The following is a 14,019-nucleotide window of genomic DNA, read 5'->3' as shown; positions in this document are numbered from 1 at the left end:
ATGTAAAGGTAGAAGAGCAATGAATGATGGTTGTTGTTTAAAATAATGGTTTACAGGTAACAATCGAAACATGTACAACACAAGAGATTACAAATTTCAAGCGTTATACTGGAAAGTGGTTACCATCAACCCATCCAAAAAAATATTGTTACGGGGTCTTTATCATCAACCTATTAAACATTGGAAATGGTTATTAGTATACAATATTTTATTATTATTATTATTATTATTATTATTATTATATATATTATAGAAATTGTCTCTTATGAATAATGAACTTCCATAGTTTTTGTTTATTTTAGTCCCTGGACTTTATATTGTTTTTTTGGCAGAACTGGTCTCTATATTTTGGCAACTTAGGTCCTCATTTTTTAGCCATTTTGACACTTTTGGTCATTGTAATCGATATTTTTACATTTTTTAGGAAACTTTTAATATTTAAAGTTTAGCCACAAAACTTTAACGGTTTGACAACTTTGATCCCTTTTCTATTTATGAACCTTTTAATATTTAAAGTTTGACTACAAAACTTTAACGGTTTGACAACTTTGGTCATCATTTTTTAGCCATTTTGACAATTTTGGTCCTTATAATCGATATTTTTACATTTTTAGGAACCTTTTAATATTTAAAGTTTGACCACAAAACTTTAACGGTTCGACAACTTTGATCCCTTTTCTAAAAACTTGCTAATCCTACCGCTTTAATTCTTTAGCCATTTTCACACTTCTGGTCCTTGCAGTCAAAACTTTTACATATTTTCATAAAAACATGAACAAAACGGTCTGGGGCAATGTCCGAACTTGTCATCCTTGCACTTTCTACGTCTGTCATATTTATCGATTCGGAAACAACATTGAAAGCTTATGGCCCCCGCATAGCGGGGGTAACCTTTCTAGTTATTATTATTATTATTATTATTATTATTATTATTATTATTTATATTATTATTATTATTATTATTATTATTATCATTATTATTATTTGTAACATTATATTAAAAAAAAAACATAATTTCGAACATAAATAAATTTTTAAAAAACAAAAAATAAATAAAATTAATCAAAAATATTGAAATTTAAAACCTAAATTATTAAAATAAACATAAAACATAACAAATAAAACATTACATTTTTAAAAAACATAAAAACCATAGACAAATACGCCTCGTCGTCACCGTCCTCATCCGCCTCGCCGTCACCCTCCACCTTGTCATTATCGCTCTTATCATCTTCATCCTCATCGTCATTTCGCCTTGGAATTGTCTTTCCTATATGTGCTCGGTCAAATCATGACGTAGATTGTGATGTGTTTCACGATTTTGTATTTCCAAAACCCTAGAGAAGTATGTCGGGCTGCCAACATGTAAAACTGCAGATGGATTAAGTATATCGTTCTCCGTATATGAACAAATAGCCTTATCCCCTTCTTCTATTATCATGTTATGTAAAATAACAAAAGTAGTCAACACCGTCGTTAGTTTTGCCCTATCCCATGTTCGTGTCAGATGTTTGATTATGTGCCACTTTTGTTTTACGACTCCAAACGCTCGTTCCACATCCTTCCATGTAGATTCTTATGCTACCTCGAACAATTTTCATTTTTCATCGGCTAGAAATGAATATGACTTGACAATTGTAGCATACTCTGGATGTATCCCATCACCTAGATAATACTCATACTTATATTTATTTCCATTCACAACATATGACATCTCTGGTGTTTTACCCTGCAAAATATTGTTAAATAACGAAGATGCTTGAAGCACATTCAGGTCATTGTTCCACCCCGCCATACCAAAGAATGCATGACAAAATCATAGGTCATGTGAAACAACTGCCTCTAATATAATAGTCGGGACCCCATGATCACCTCGCGTGAATTGACCACGCCATGCATTGGGACAATTTGCCCACTCCCAATGTGTATAATCAATACTACCAAGCATCCCTGCAAAACCATGTTTAGCTTGATGCGCGACATACAACTGTTCGACATCACTTTTAGTCGGATGCTGCAAGTATATGTCACGATAAAGCTCTATAACATACTCATAGAAAATATATGTACAGTCTCGACCCGTCCTCTCAAACATTTTCAAATACTCGTCAGAGGCGTCTGTGGCTATGCCATATCCCAATTGTCTAAGAGCGGCCGTATATTTTTGTATTGTAGTAAAACCACCTTTACCTCTAGCATCCCATCTTAATTGGAAAACAGAAATAATTATTTTTTGTTAAATGCACAATTATTTGTTGGTGCTAGTGCGTGGGGATTTTCCTTATCAACTGTCCGATATTTTATCTGAGATATTTGCAGTTTAAGGTGAATCTTCCTCACTGTACTTAAGGATAGAAGGCGCCAAGGCCGACCCATTGGATTAATATCCTGCTATACATACATATGTTGAGTATGAAATAGATCTAAATGATTATATGCTAGTTGTCGATATGCTTATTCTGGTAGATATGTAAGACTACCTGTGATTCTGTCTGCATGACATACTGTATATGCATCTAATCTATTATATGAAACATATTATGGTGGGTTGAGGTTGTAATGCTTTGTGTTGTGGCCAGAAAAACCCTAGAGCATTCCAGATACGATTTAAGGACCAGTTGGCATGCCAAACTCATACTGCGGCCTCAAAAGCATTCCAAATACAAGCTGAGGTCCGGTTGGCATGCCATTCTTGTACTGAGGGATTGAGGCATATTGTGTTGGGTTGAGGTTGTACTTCTTTGTGTTGTACCCAATAAACCCTCGAGCATTCTAGTTATGAGCTCAGGGTCGGGTGGGGCATGTCAGACTCATACTGAGGGCTCAAGTGTATTCCAAATACAAGCTGAGAACCGGGTGGTATGCCATACTCGTACTGAGGGCTTGAGGGTATTTCAGTCTGATGAGTGATTGGTTCAGGAGCAAGCCAGACATAAGTTATGGGCCCCGTGGGCAAGCCAGACTTATGTTGTGGGGTGAGAAGCAAGCCAGATATGAGTTGTGGGCCGGTAGGCAAGCCAGACTGATACTGTTAGCTCAGGGGTATCAATCCTTTAGCTGTAGACGCAGTACATGTTGTTATTTGTATATGTCATCTATTTGTGTGTTGGTACTTTGGGGGAACTCACTAAACTTTATGGTTACAAATTTTAGTTTATGGTTTCAGGTACTTCAGAGGACCTTGGCAAGGCGAAGGCGTGACCGTACACATCCTGATCGTACAATTGTTGATCTTAGGAGACTCTGATTTTAAATCATGTCTTGGAAAAAATGGTTTTTTGTAAACACTTTCATTATTAAATGGGTGGTTTTAAAAAGTTTAAATTTGTTGATGTTTTTGGGGATGCTACATAGTGATTAATCGTTGATTAATCGGCTAATTAGGCCGATTTCTGCAATATGCAATCACATGAACCATCTGCATAATTACTACTCCCAATCCCAAAATCGATGCATCGCAATAAACCACAAAATCATCCATACCCTCAGAAAGAGTCAGAATCAGAGCCTCACACAACCTCTTCCTAAAAGTCTCGAAGGCTACCTGCTAATCAAGCCCCTACAGGAAGGTAACATTCTTCTTTGTCAAGTGGGTAGAAGGTACAACAATCTTGGAGAAATCTTGAATAAACCTCTGATAATAACACGCTAGACAAAGGAAATTACGGATCTCTGATGGTATGCTCAGAATCTCCCACTGCTGCATCACTGCCTCAATCTTGGCCAAGTCGGCTAATATACCTTTCTAGTTGGCAATGTTCCCCAAAAACTACAATTCGTGCAACTAGAACTCTCATTTTATGAACTTTTCATAAAGCCTCTCCCTCCTCAAGGTCTCCAAAACCTCTCGTAGATGCTCCTCGTGCTGCTCCTTGGTCTTAAAGTATACCAAAATATTATCGATAAACATAATCACTAATCGACCTAGATCAACCTACATACCCGGTTCATGAGATCCATGAACATTGTCGGTGTGTTGGTGAGCCCGAATGGCATTACCACAAACTCGTAATGACCATAACAATTTTAGAAGGTCGTCTTCTATACATCCTCATAACTAACCCTCATCTGATGATAACCTAATCTCATATAAATCTTGGAGAACTAAGACGCACCCTGAAGCTGGTCAAAAAAATCATCGATGCTCGGAAGTGGGTAACGGTTCTTCACCATCAGCTTGTTCAACTCCCGGTATTAAGGACTTTTTGGACGTACAATGTAACGCCCCGTTTATTTAAATAAATTAATAAATGTAATTCCCGGATTAATTTGTGAAGAATTTTGATTGTGGAGGGCCGTTTAGTAAATTACGGAGTTGATTTGAGAAGAATTTCAGAAGCGGGGGTATGTTCGATAATTATTAGGTCTTATGATGAAAGAAAATCATAGAATCAGGGCTTAAAATGTAAGTTTTGGATTCAGTTTGTAAAGATTTCTGAAGGCATGGTTAAAAGTGTAAAATATGGATTTATTTTGAAAGGAATAAAGAAAGGGAGGGCTGGAAGTGTATTATAAGGAAAGTTGAAAGAAACCAGGGTATATATACCCATCATTCTGCAAGAACACTAACCCTAGGTGCCTTAGCAGCCGCAAACCCCCCCTTGTATCCCCTCCGTCGATCACCACCTTTCCACTCTGGACTCCCGTTGCCACACCATCATCATCATAGAGGTCAGAAGCCACCAACGACCACCATCTGCCGGCGATGCTGGGAGCGACAAGGACCACCGAGACCGGATTTTAAGCTGTGAACGACTTGTGCGGGCTGTGAACGATCGGAATAGCGCTAGACGAGGTGACTCTCAACGTTGATGTACCCGCTCGTTGTTCTTCTCCATTCTTCTCCGGTAATGACGAGTTCTTCTATCTCTCGTTCTTTTATCGTCCCATGTATTGAGGCCGCCGCCATGCGGCTATTCCCTGTCGCTGTAGTTTCCGACCACCCGACTGTCGCCACGATGATGAACGTGTTATGTATGTTACAGGTGAGTTTGAGTTCGTTTTCTAAGCAAAGACTTGCTGGCGTGTGCATTTGCTGGTGAGGAGTCACGAACCGTCGTGGGAGGATATCAAACGCTTTGTTATTGCTGCTGCCAGACCGCCGTGAGCCACCAGGTGGGTGGCTGGGTGCTTAGTGCAAATAAGAAACGTGTACGGGGCTGTTGTTCTATAGTTAGTGTGTGGGATGTGTGTGTGTTTTGTCAAATAGGAAAAGTTGAGAAAAGACCCACTACCACCACCATGAGGTGGTGGCTGCCGCCAAGCGCCACCGCCGGCCACCATGGTGTGGTTGGGTGTGTGTGTATTAGTTAGTGTGTGTGTGTGTGTTAGTGAGTGTGTTTATTTTGGATTAAAGCCTTGTAATTGTAATTAGCAAATTGAATAATGAAAAGAATCATAACCACCACCGTAAGGTGGTGGCCGCCGCCTCGAACCGCCATTGACCACCACTACCCAAGGTGGTAGTGGGTGGTGCCCCTCTAGCAAACCCTAATGGGCTTAGAGATTGGTTTTGGGCCTATTGGGCCACGTTTGGGTGGAAAACCCTAATTATGAGTATTGGGCCTTAGACTAATTGGGCCACTTGTGGGCCATTGGGATTGGATTGTGAATTAAGCCCAAACTATTCCATGCCATTTATCTAGTAGATTAAAGGACTTAATGGATTAAGTCCTTAATGGGCTAATTGAGAAAATACTAATATTTGAGAGATTATCAGCAAACACAAAAATTATTTAATAAGTGAATATTAAATAATAATCATTGGCAGAAATTAATCTAAGCAATAAAGGACTTAATGGATTAAGTCCCTAGTGTGTTAAGTCCTTAGTGGGTTAAGTAAGAAACACTTAACCCTAGTTATCATATGATGTGAAACCCTAATTTCACTTGGGCTTTGTGTTGGGCCATCCGAGAATAATCAAATGGACTAGAGTAATTAGTAGGGCTTTAGGGTAAGGCCCATATGAATGATTGGGCCCGATTTGGAAAATTGGGCCATAGATGGGCCATAGTTGGGGCCTAGATGGTTGTATGATATTGGGCCCTAGAATGATACATGTTGGACTGGACTGATCAATTGGGCCATAAGGGAAGTCCATGTAGACGTTTGGGCCCAATTTTATGTTGGGCTTTGATCCGTAGTTGACTTTGGGCCTATGGATTGGGCCTTGGGCTTGGGTAAGCCAAGCTAGGGGTAATGTAGTAATTATCCAAAGCATGTATTTTTAGTTATTTGTTAGTACCCAATTATTAATTGGGTGTTATTTGGTGTTGACAGTTCGGAAATCTGTCAGCCAGCAGCTGGGGTGGAGTCTGCGGGACATCAGCAGTGTGGTATTGTGTCTACGGGACTTCAGCAGTGTGAGGTGAGTTTCCTTCCAGTAGGAACGGGTCTAAGGCCACAATGCCAGCCCGTTTAGTTAGCCGTAGTTTCCAGACTTCGGTCCGATGAAGTAGTTAGTATGTTTGATGCCTTCGTGGCTCAGACAGGATTTATGTGTTATGCGTTATGTGTTCCGGGCAACGGCCCGATGCAGTATGCACTATATGTGTTTATGCTAGTTGATATGTTATGCTATGCTATGTTCAGTCAGTTTTCGGACTTCGGTCCGATGCAGGGGGCAAGGCCCCATTTAGTCCGGCTTCGGTCCGATGCAGGGGACGGGGTCCCAGTCAGTTAATCTAGACTTCGGTCCGATGCAGGGGACGGGGTCCCAGTCAGGTAGTCAGGACTTCGGTCCGATGCAGGGGACGGGGTCCCAGTTAGTTAGTCCGGACATTAGTCCGATGCAGGGGACGGGGTCCCAGTCAGTTTCCGAACTTCGGTCCTATGCAGGGGGCAAGGCCCCAGTTAGTCCGGACTTCGGTCCGATGCAGGGGACGGGGTCCCAGTCAATTAGTCCGGACTTCGGTCCGATGCAGGGGGCAAGGCCCAGTATGTGCTTTATATGTATTGTATGGTATATGGTAGTTTGGGGGAGCTCACTAAGCTTCGTGCTTACGGTTTTCAGTTTTGGTTTCAGGTACAATATGGGCTTAAGTGCTTAACCTATTGTATGCCCCGCGTATAGAGTCAACCACCCCGATGGTGGTCAACGTAAAGTGAAGTACGCCCAGCGTACCAAGAGGGTACGAGTTAAATTTTTGTGTGTGCTGATAATCTCTCAAGTATTAGTATTTTCTCAATTAGCCCATTAAGGACTTAATCCATTAAGTCCTTTAATCTACTAGATAAATGGCATGGAATAGTTTGGGCTTAATTCACAATCCAATCCCAATGGCTCACAAGTGGCCCAATTAGTCTAAGGCCCAATACTCATAATTAGGGTTTTCCACCCAAACGTGGCCGAATAGGCCCAAAACCAATCTCTAAGCCCATTAGGGTTTGCTAGAGGGGCACCACCCACTACCACCTCGTGCAGTGGTGGTCAATGGCGGTTCGAGGCGGCGGCCACCACCTTATGGTGGTGGTTATGATTCTTTTCATTATTCAATTTGCTAATTACAATTACAAGGCTTTAATCCAAAATACACACACTCACTAACACACACACACTAACTAATACACACACACCCAACCACACCATGGTGGTCGGCGGTGGCGCTTGGCGGCAGCCACCACCTCATGGTGGTGGTAGTGGGTCTTTTCTCAACTTTTCCGATTTGACAAAACACACACACATCCCACACACTAACTATAGAACAACAGCCCCGTACACGTTTCTTATTTGCACTAAGCACCCAGCCACCCACCTGGTGGCTCACGGCGGTCTGGCAGCAGCAATAACAAAGCGTTTGATATCCTCCCACGACGGTTCGTGACTCCTCACCAGCAAATGCACACGCCAGCAAGTCTTTGCTTAGAAAACGAACTCAAACTCACCTGTAACATACATAACACGTTCATCATCGTGGCGACAGTCGGGTGGTCGGAAACTACAACGACAGGGAATAGCCGCATGGCGGCGGCTGCAATACATGGGACGATAAAAGAACGAGAGATAGAAGAACTCGTCATTACCGGAGAAGAATGGAGAAGAACAACGAGCGGGTACATCAACGCTGAGAGTCACCTCGTCTAGCGCTATTCCGATCGTTCACAGCCCGCACAAGTCGTTCACAGCTTAAAATCCGGTCTCAATGGTCCTTGTCGCTCCCAGCATCGCCGACAGATGGTGGTCGTTGGTGGCTTCTGACCTCTATGATGATGATGGTGTGGCAACGGGAGTCCAGAGGGGAAAGGTGGTGATCGACGGAGGGGATACAAGGGGGGGTTTGCGGCTGCTAAGGCACCTAGGGTTAGGGTTCTTTCAGAATGATGGGTATATATACCCTGGTTTCTTTCAACTTTCCTTATAATACACTTCCAGCCCTCCCTTTCTTTATTCCTTTCAAAATAAATCCATATTTTACACTTTTAACCATGCCTTCAGAAATCTTTACAAACTGAATCCAAAACTTACATTTTAAGCCCTGATTCTATGATTTTCTTTCATCATAAGACCTAATAATTACCGAACATACCCCCGCTTCTGAAATTCTTCTCAAATCAACTCCGTAATTTACTAAACGGCCCTCCACAATCAAAATTTTTGACAAATTAATCCGGGAATTACATTTATTAATTTATTTAAATAAACGGGGCGTTACATTGTACGTCGAAAAAGCCCTTAATACCGGGAGTTGAACAAGCTGATGGTGAAGAACCATTACCCACTTCCGAGCATCGATGATTTTTTTGACCAGCTTCAGGGTGCGTCTTAGTTCTCCAAGATTTATATGAGATTAGGTTATCATCAGATGAGGGTTAGTTATGAGGATGTATAGAAGACGACCTTCTAAAATTGTTATGGTCATTACGAGTTTGTGGTAATGCCATTCGGGCTCACCAACACACCGACAATGTTCATGGATCTCATGAACCGGGTATGTAGGCTGATCTAGGTCAATTAGTGATTATGTTTATCGATAATATTTTGGTATACTTTAAGACCAAGGAGCAGCACGAGGAGCATCTACGAGAGGTTTTGGAGACCTTGAGGAGCGAGAGGCTTTATGAAAAGTTCATAAATTGAGAGTTCTAGTTGCATGAATTGTAGTTTTTGGGGAACATCGCCAACTAGAAAGGTATATTAGCTGACTTGGCCAAGATTGAGGTAGTGATGCAGCAGTGGGAGATTCTGAGCATACCATCAGAGATCCATAATTTCCTTTGTCTAACTTGTTATTATCAGAGGTTTATTCAATATTTCTCCAAGATTGTTGTACCTTCTACCCACTTGACAAAGAAGAATGTTATCTTCCTGTAGGGGCTTGATTAGCAGGTAGCCTTCGAGACTTTTAGGAAGTGGTTGTGTGAGGCTCTGATTCTGACTCTTTCCGAGGGTATGGATGATTTTGTGGTTTATTGCGATGCATCGATTTTGGGATTGGGAGTAGTAATTATGCAGATGGTTCATGTGATTGCATATTGCAGAAATCGGCCTAATTAGCCGATTAATCAACGGTTAATCACTATGTAGCATCCCCAAAAACTTCAACAAATTTAAACTTTTTAAAACCACCCATTTAATAATGAAAGTGTTTACAAAAAACCATTGTTTCCAAGACATGATTTAAAATCAAAGTCTCCTAAGATCAACAATTGTACGATCAGGATGTGTACGGTCACGCATTCGCCTTGCCAAGGTCCTCTGAAGTACCTGAAACCATAAACTAAAATTTGTAAGCATAAAGCTTAGTGAGTTCCCCTAAAGTACCAACATACAAATAGATGACATATACAAATAACAACATGTACTGCGTCTACAGCTAAAGGATTGATACCCCTGAGCTAACAGTATCAGTCTGGCTTGCCTACCGGCCCACAACTCATATCTGGCTTGCTTCTCACCCCACAACATAAGTCTGGCTTGCCCACGGGGCCCATAACTTATGTCTGGCTTGCTCCTGAACCAATCACTCATCAGACTGAAATACCCTCAAGCCCTCAGTACGAGTATGGCATACCACCCGGTTCTCAGCTTGTATTTGGAATACACTTGAGCCCTCAGTATGAGTCTGACATGCCCCACCCGACCCTGAGCTCATAACTAGAATGCTCGAGGGTTTATTGGGTACAACACAAAGAAGTATAACCTCAACCCAACACAATATGCCTCAATCCCTCAGTACAAGAATGGCATGCCAACCGGACCTCAGCTTGTATTTGGAATGCTTTCGAGGCCGCAGTATGAGTTTGGCATGCCAGCTGGTCCTTAAATCGTATCTGGAATGCTCTAGGGTTTTTCTGGCTACAACACAAAGCATTACAACCTCAACCCACCATAATATGTTTCATATAATAGATTAGATGCATATACAATATGTCATGCAGACAGAATCACAGGTAGTCCTACATATCTACCAGAATAAGCATATCGGCAACTAGCATATAATCATTTAGATCTATTTCATACTCAACATATGTATGTATAGCAGGATATTAATCCAATGGGTCGGCCTTGGCGCCTTCTATCCTTAAGTACAGTGAGGAAGATTCACCTTAAACTGCACATATCTCAGATAAAATATCGGACAGTTGATAAGGAAAATCCCCATGCACTAGCACCAACAAATAATACCAATTTAAAAAAACAGAAATAATTATTTTTTGTTAAATGCGCAAACGGTTGAAAATTGACCATCCAATCACCTCTTCCGTCTTCTTCCGTCCTCGTCGCCATGCCACCACCAACCCACCAAAACCGGGGGCGGTGTTCATGCATGGAGAGGGTCTCCACGTAAGCAGCTAACACGTGGAGCTCTCTCCACTCCATATAGCCTTATTGTAAGAGTAGTGGAGGTGTGAGTCTCATGAAGTGAGTTATAAACCAAAAATTCCTTATCAATTGCAATGATTTCCATAGATTGGTGTAAGAATCGACCAATGAGTACATCTGAACTGTTGATACAATATTGACATCTTTACTGATATGATCATCCCAAATTCACAATAAATACTCTTGTACGATCAAGTCAAGGTTTTCCAAAAATAAAAATAAACAAAAGCTCATCCCGTTTAAATTTAGATGTTTAAGTTGTATGTTTAAAATTTTAATACACTTTAAATCAACTCACATAGGAAGTGTCTTTTTCATAAGTATGTAATTCTAGCATACAAAAATAAATATATAAAATGGGTTCTTCCTAAAAAATATAAAGGGTTGCACACATGTTTTATGGTTTGCATACATGTTTTAGGGGTTGCACTCGAAGAAAATTTGAGGTACTTCAAAAATTTTCAAAAAGTTACAATATGTCAAAAAACATAAGAGGTTGTCTGTGCTACCTTGTGATCCATATAGGTATGCCATAATCCTGACCGTCCAATGTGTGTCCCCGCCATGCGATGAAATGGGAGATAGTTCGTCTTTGGCAATGATACTAAAGAACCTCTTTAAGACCTGAGTTGTGCATCATTTGTCTGGCCACCACTGATTGAAACATCCATGGTTTGAACTTAGACATACAGGTAAATGCTTACCTATCCTTACCTTGTTGATCCATCTTGTGGTGGTTAAGAATGAAGTTAACTAAAAAATATTAGGTGTTGTTTTTTTTAAAACTTCTTCTTGACCTCTTATGTTTGCTCCGCATACACAACACGGAGATGTATGCTCATGCAAACCGTTTGTTTTTTAGAAGACCATGGACTTAAAAAGCTTTGCATGTCCTCTTCTTAGTGCAGACATGGATATGTGTCTTACAACGTCTACTTACTCACTTAAAAAAACAATCTCATTCTATCCTTAAAAAAATGCATGTGAAAAACACTCTCACCAGAAAGCGTTGTCTTCCTCTTCTTCACAACAAACAATCGACGATCTTCTTCGTTCATTCCTAATTAGATGAATTTTGCATTGATTGTGGTTATATGGTTGCGAAAATCAATATTTTTGGCTTAAATTTGTATGCTTAGTCCAATTTTATAATGTTCTGCTTGCCTAAATCCGATTTGTATATGTTTTCTTTTGGTATTAGAAATGGGATAGAAACAAAAATGTCCCAATGAGCATCTAAACCCCTTATTTGAAACTCGTATGTCCGCTTTTTTAGAAGAGAGGTGTAAAACGAATGAGCATCTAAACTGCTTATTTGAAACTTGTATGTCGGGTTTTTTGGAAGAGAGGTGTGAAAAGAATGTGAGATAGTGATTTGAAATTGTCTCGACGTCAATACACATTAGAGTAATATGAGGGTAATTCTCTACAATGCATTGAAGTACTACACATGTCTCGTGAATCCTTTGTCTGGCTATGCAATCATTTTAGCATAAATTATTTGTTAAAGGATAGAAAACATGTATCTGTTGAGGAAAATATGGCTATCTTTTTTATAATGATTGATCATAATCAACGCTATTTGATTATCAAGCATAGATTTCAACACACAAAGCAAACAACTCACAAATTTCTTTTATGAAGTGTTGAGAAAAGGATATTTATATAGAGGTATAAGAAAAAGAGATTTTTACCAAAACGTACTGACAACTTGAGACCTCAACATCATTTTTACGTTTATTATGGTCGGATTGGAAAGGATAGCGCATGATTTTAGAAAATTATCAGAAGCATTAGCAAATCTACGTTCACCATTCTTGTTTCCACCAATAGTTTTTTTTTGTTTTATAAATATTTACATCTTAGTTTGAAAATTAAAAAATTATTTGCATTTTCAGGGATAAATATTATATTTGTAATGGCATGTATACACACATATGATGATTAATGGCCCTATATTGTAATGTGAGGTATGGGCTTGGATATTTTCATCAAAGACGTGCATTGACCAATAAAAAAAATTAACCATGCACATGTGAAACTTCATAATGTTAATTGAGCATGCTGTTGGTGTCTTAAAAGCACGATTCCCTGTATGGAAGAGGATGGTACCATTTTCGTTAGTTACACAAAGAAAAATTACCATTGCATTTTTTATGCTTCATAACTTTATAAGGAAAGAGGGACTGAGTAACGAGTATTGCACTCAATACAATGAACCCAATGTTACGTTTCGAAATAACAATGTGTGCATTGATAATAATGAATACAAGGTTGCAACACATGATACTATAGCGGACCGTTAATATATGACTCAGTTATGAGATGAAATTGTTGAATAGTTTATGTAAAATATGGAATGAATTGTTATTGTAAGACTATAACTATTGTGTGGTTATATGAAGTTTTATTTCAGTGTTGTAAGATTATAATTATTTAAATTTCGGTGTTGAAAAACTATTTTAAGTTGCTAAAACCAGTTTATTTTAATAGTCTGCAAACGTTAAAAAACAAACAATCATCTTCTTGTAGACTGCACACACGTTTGGTGTACTTCTTCTTCTCCAGAGGTTTGCAGGTATACAGAATGTAGACATTTTTCCTCTAAAAGAACTTACATCACCTTAGTTATAAATGTTCATTAAGGATGTAATATTATATAAATTAGAGAAAAGGTTGAAAAAACTTCCTAGTCCCATTTTATTCCTTTTTTTGTCCACATGAGGTTCGTGAGCAAATTATTTTTTCCACAGTGAGTCCTTTTTACTGGCTTCTATTCATTTTACCCATAAATATAATAATCATTTAATACTTCATTCTAGATTATCCTTAATCTCTTTTTACAGTATGTTTTGTTTCATTTGAGTCCATGAAGGTAACGATCAACCTTTTAGGAGGAAACAAAGCTCTTAATGATGATAAACTTCAATCAAGATTCCAACACATAAATTAAGGTAAGTATGTGTTTAATTTTACATATTGAGGGTTTTGAAAAATCTAATCTTGAAAGAAAGCTCGATACTTGTAGAATCCATTATTCTCCGAATTGGGAACTTTAACTGGGAGCTTTTGACGATTTTTGAAGACCAAGGATCTAAATTGAAGCTTGGAAGAGAATAAATCGACTGAAGCTTTGGAATGGAGAGTAATAAGGCAAACACTTCTTAATTACGATCTTATATTCTAGTATAATCAT

Source organism: Lactuca serriola, chromosome 5 (genome assembly GCF_051521515.1).
Source record: "Lactuca serriola cultivar US96UC23 chromosome 5, Lser_US96UC23_V15, whole genome shotgun sequence".
In the NCBI taxonomy this organism is placed as follows: Eukaryota; Viridiplantae; Streptophyta; class Magnoliopsida; order Asterales; family Asteraceae; genus Lactuca; species Lactuca serriola.
Note: the sequence above shows the minus strand (reverse complement) of the source record.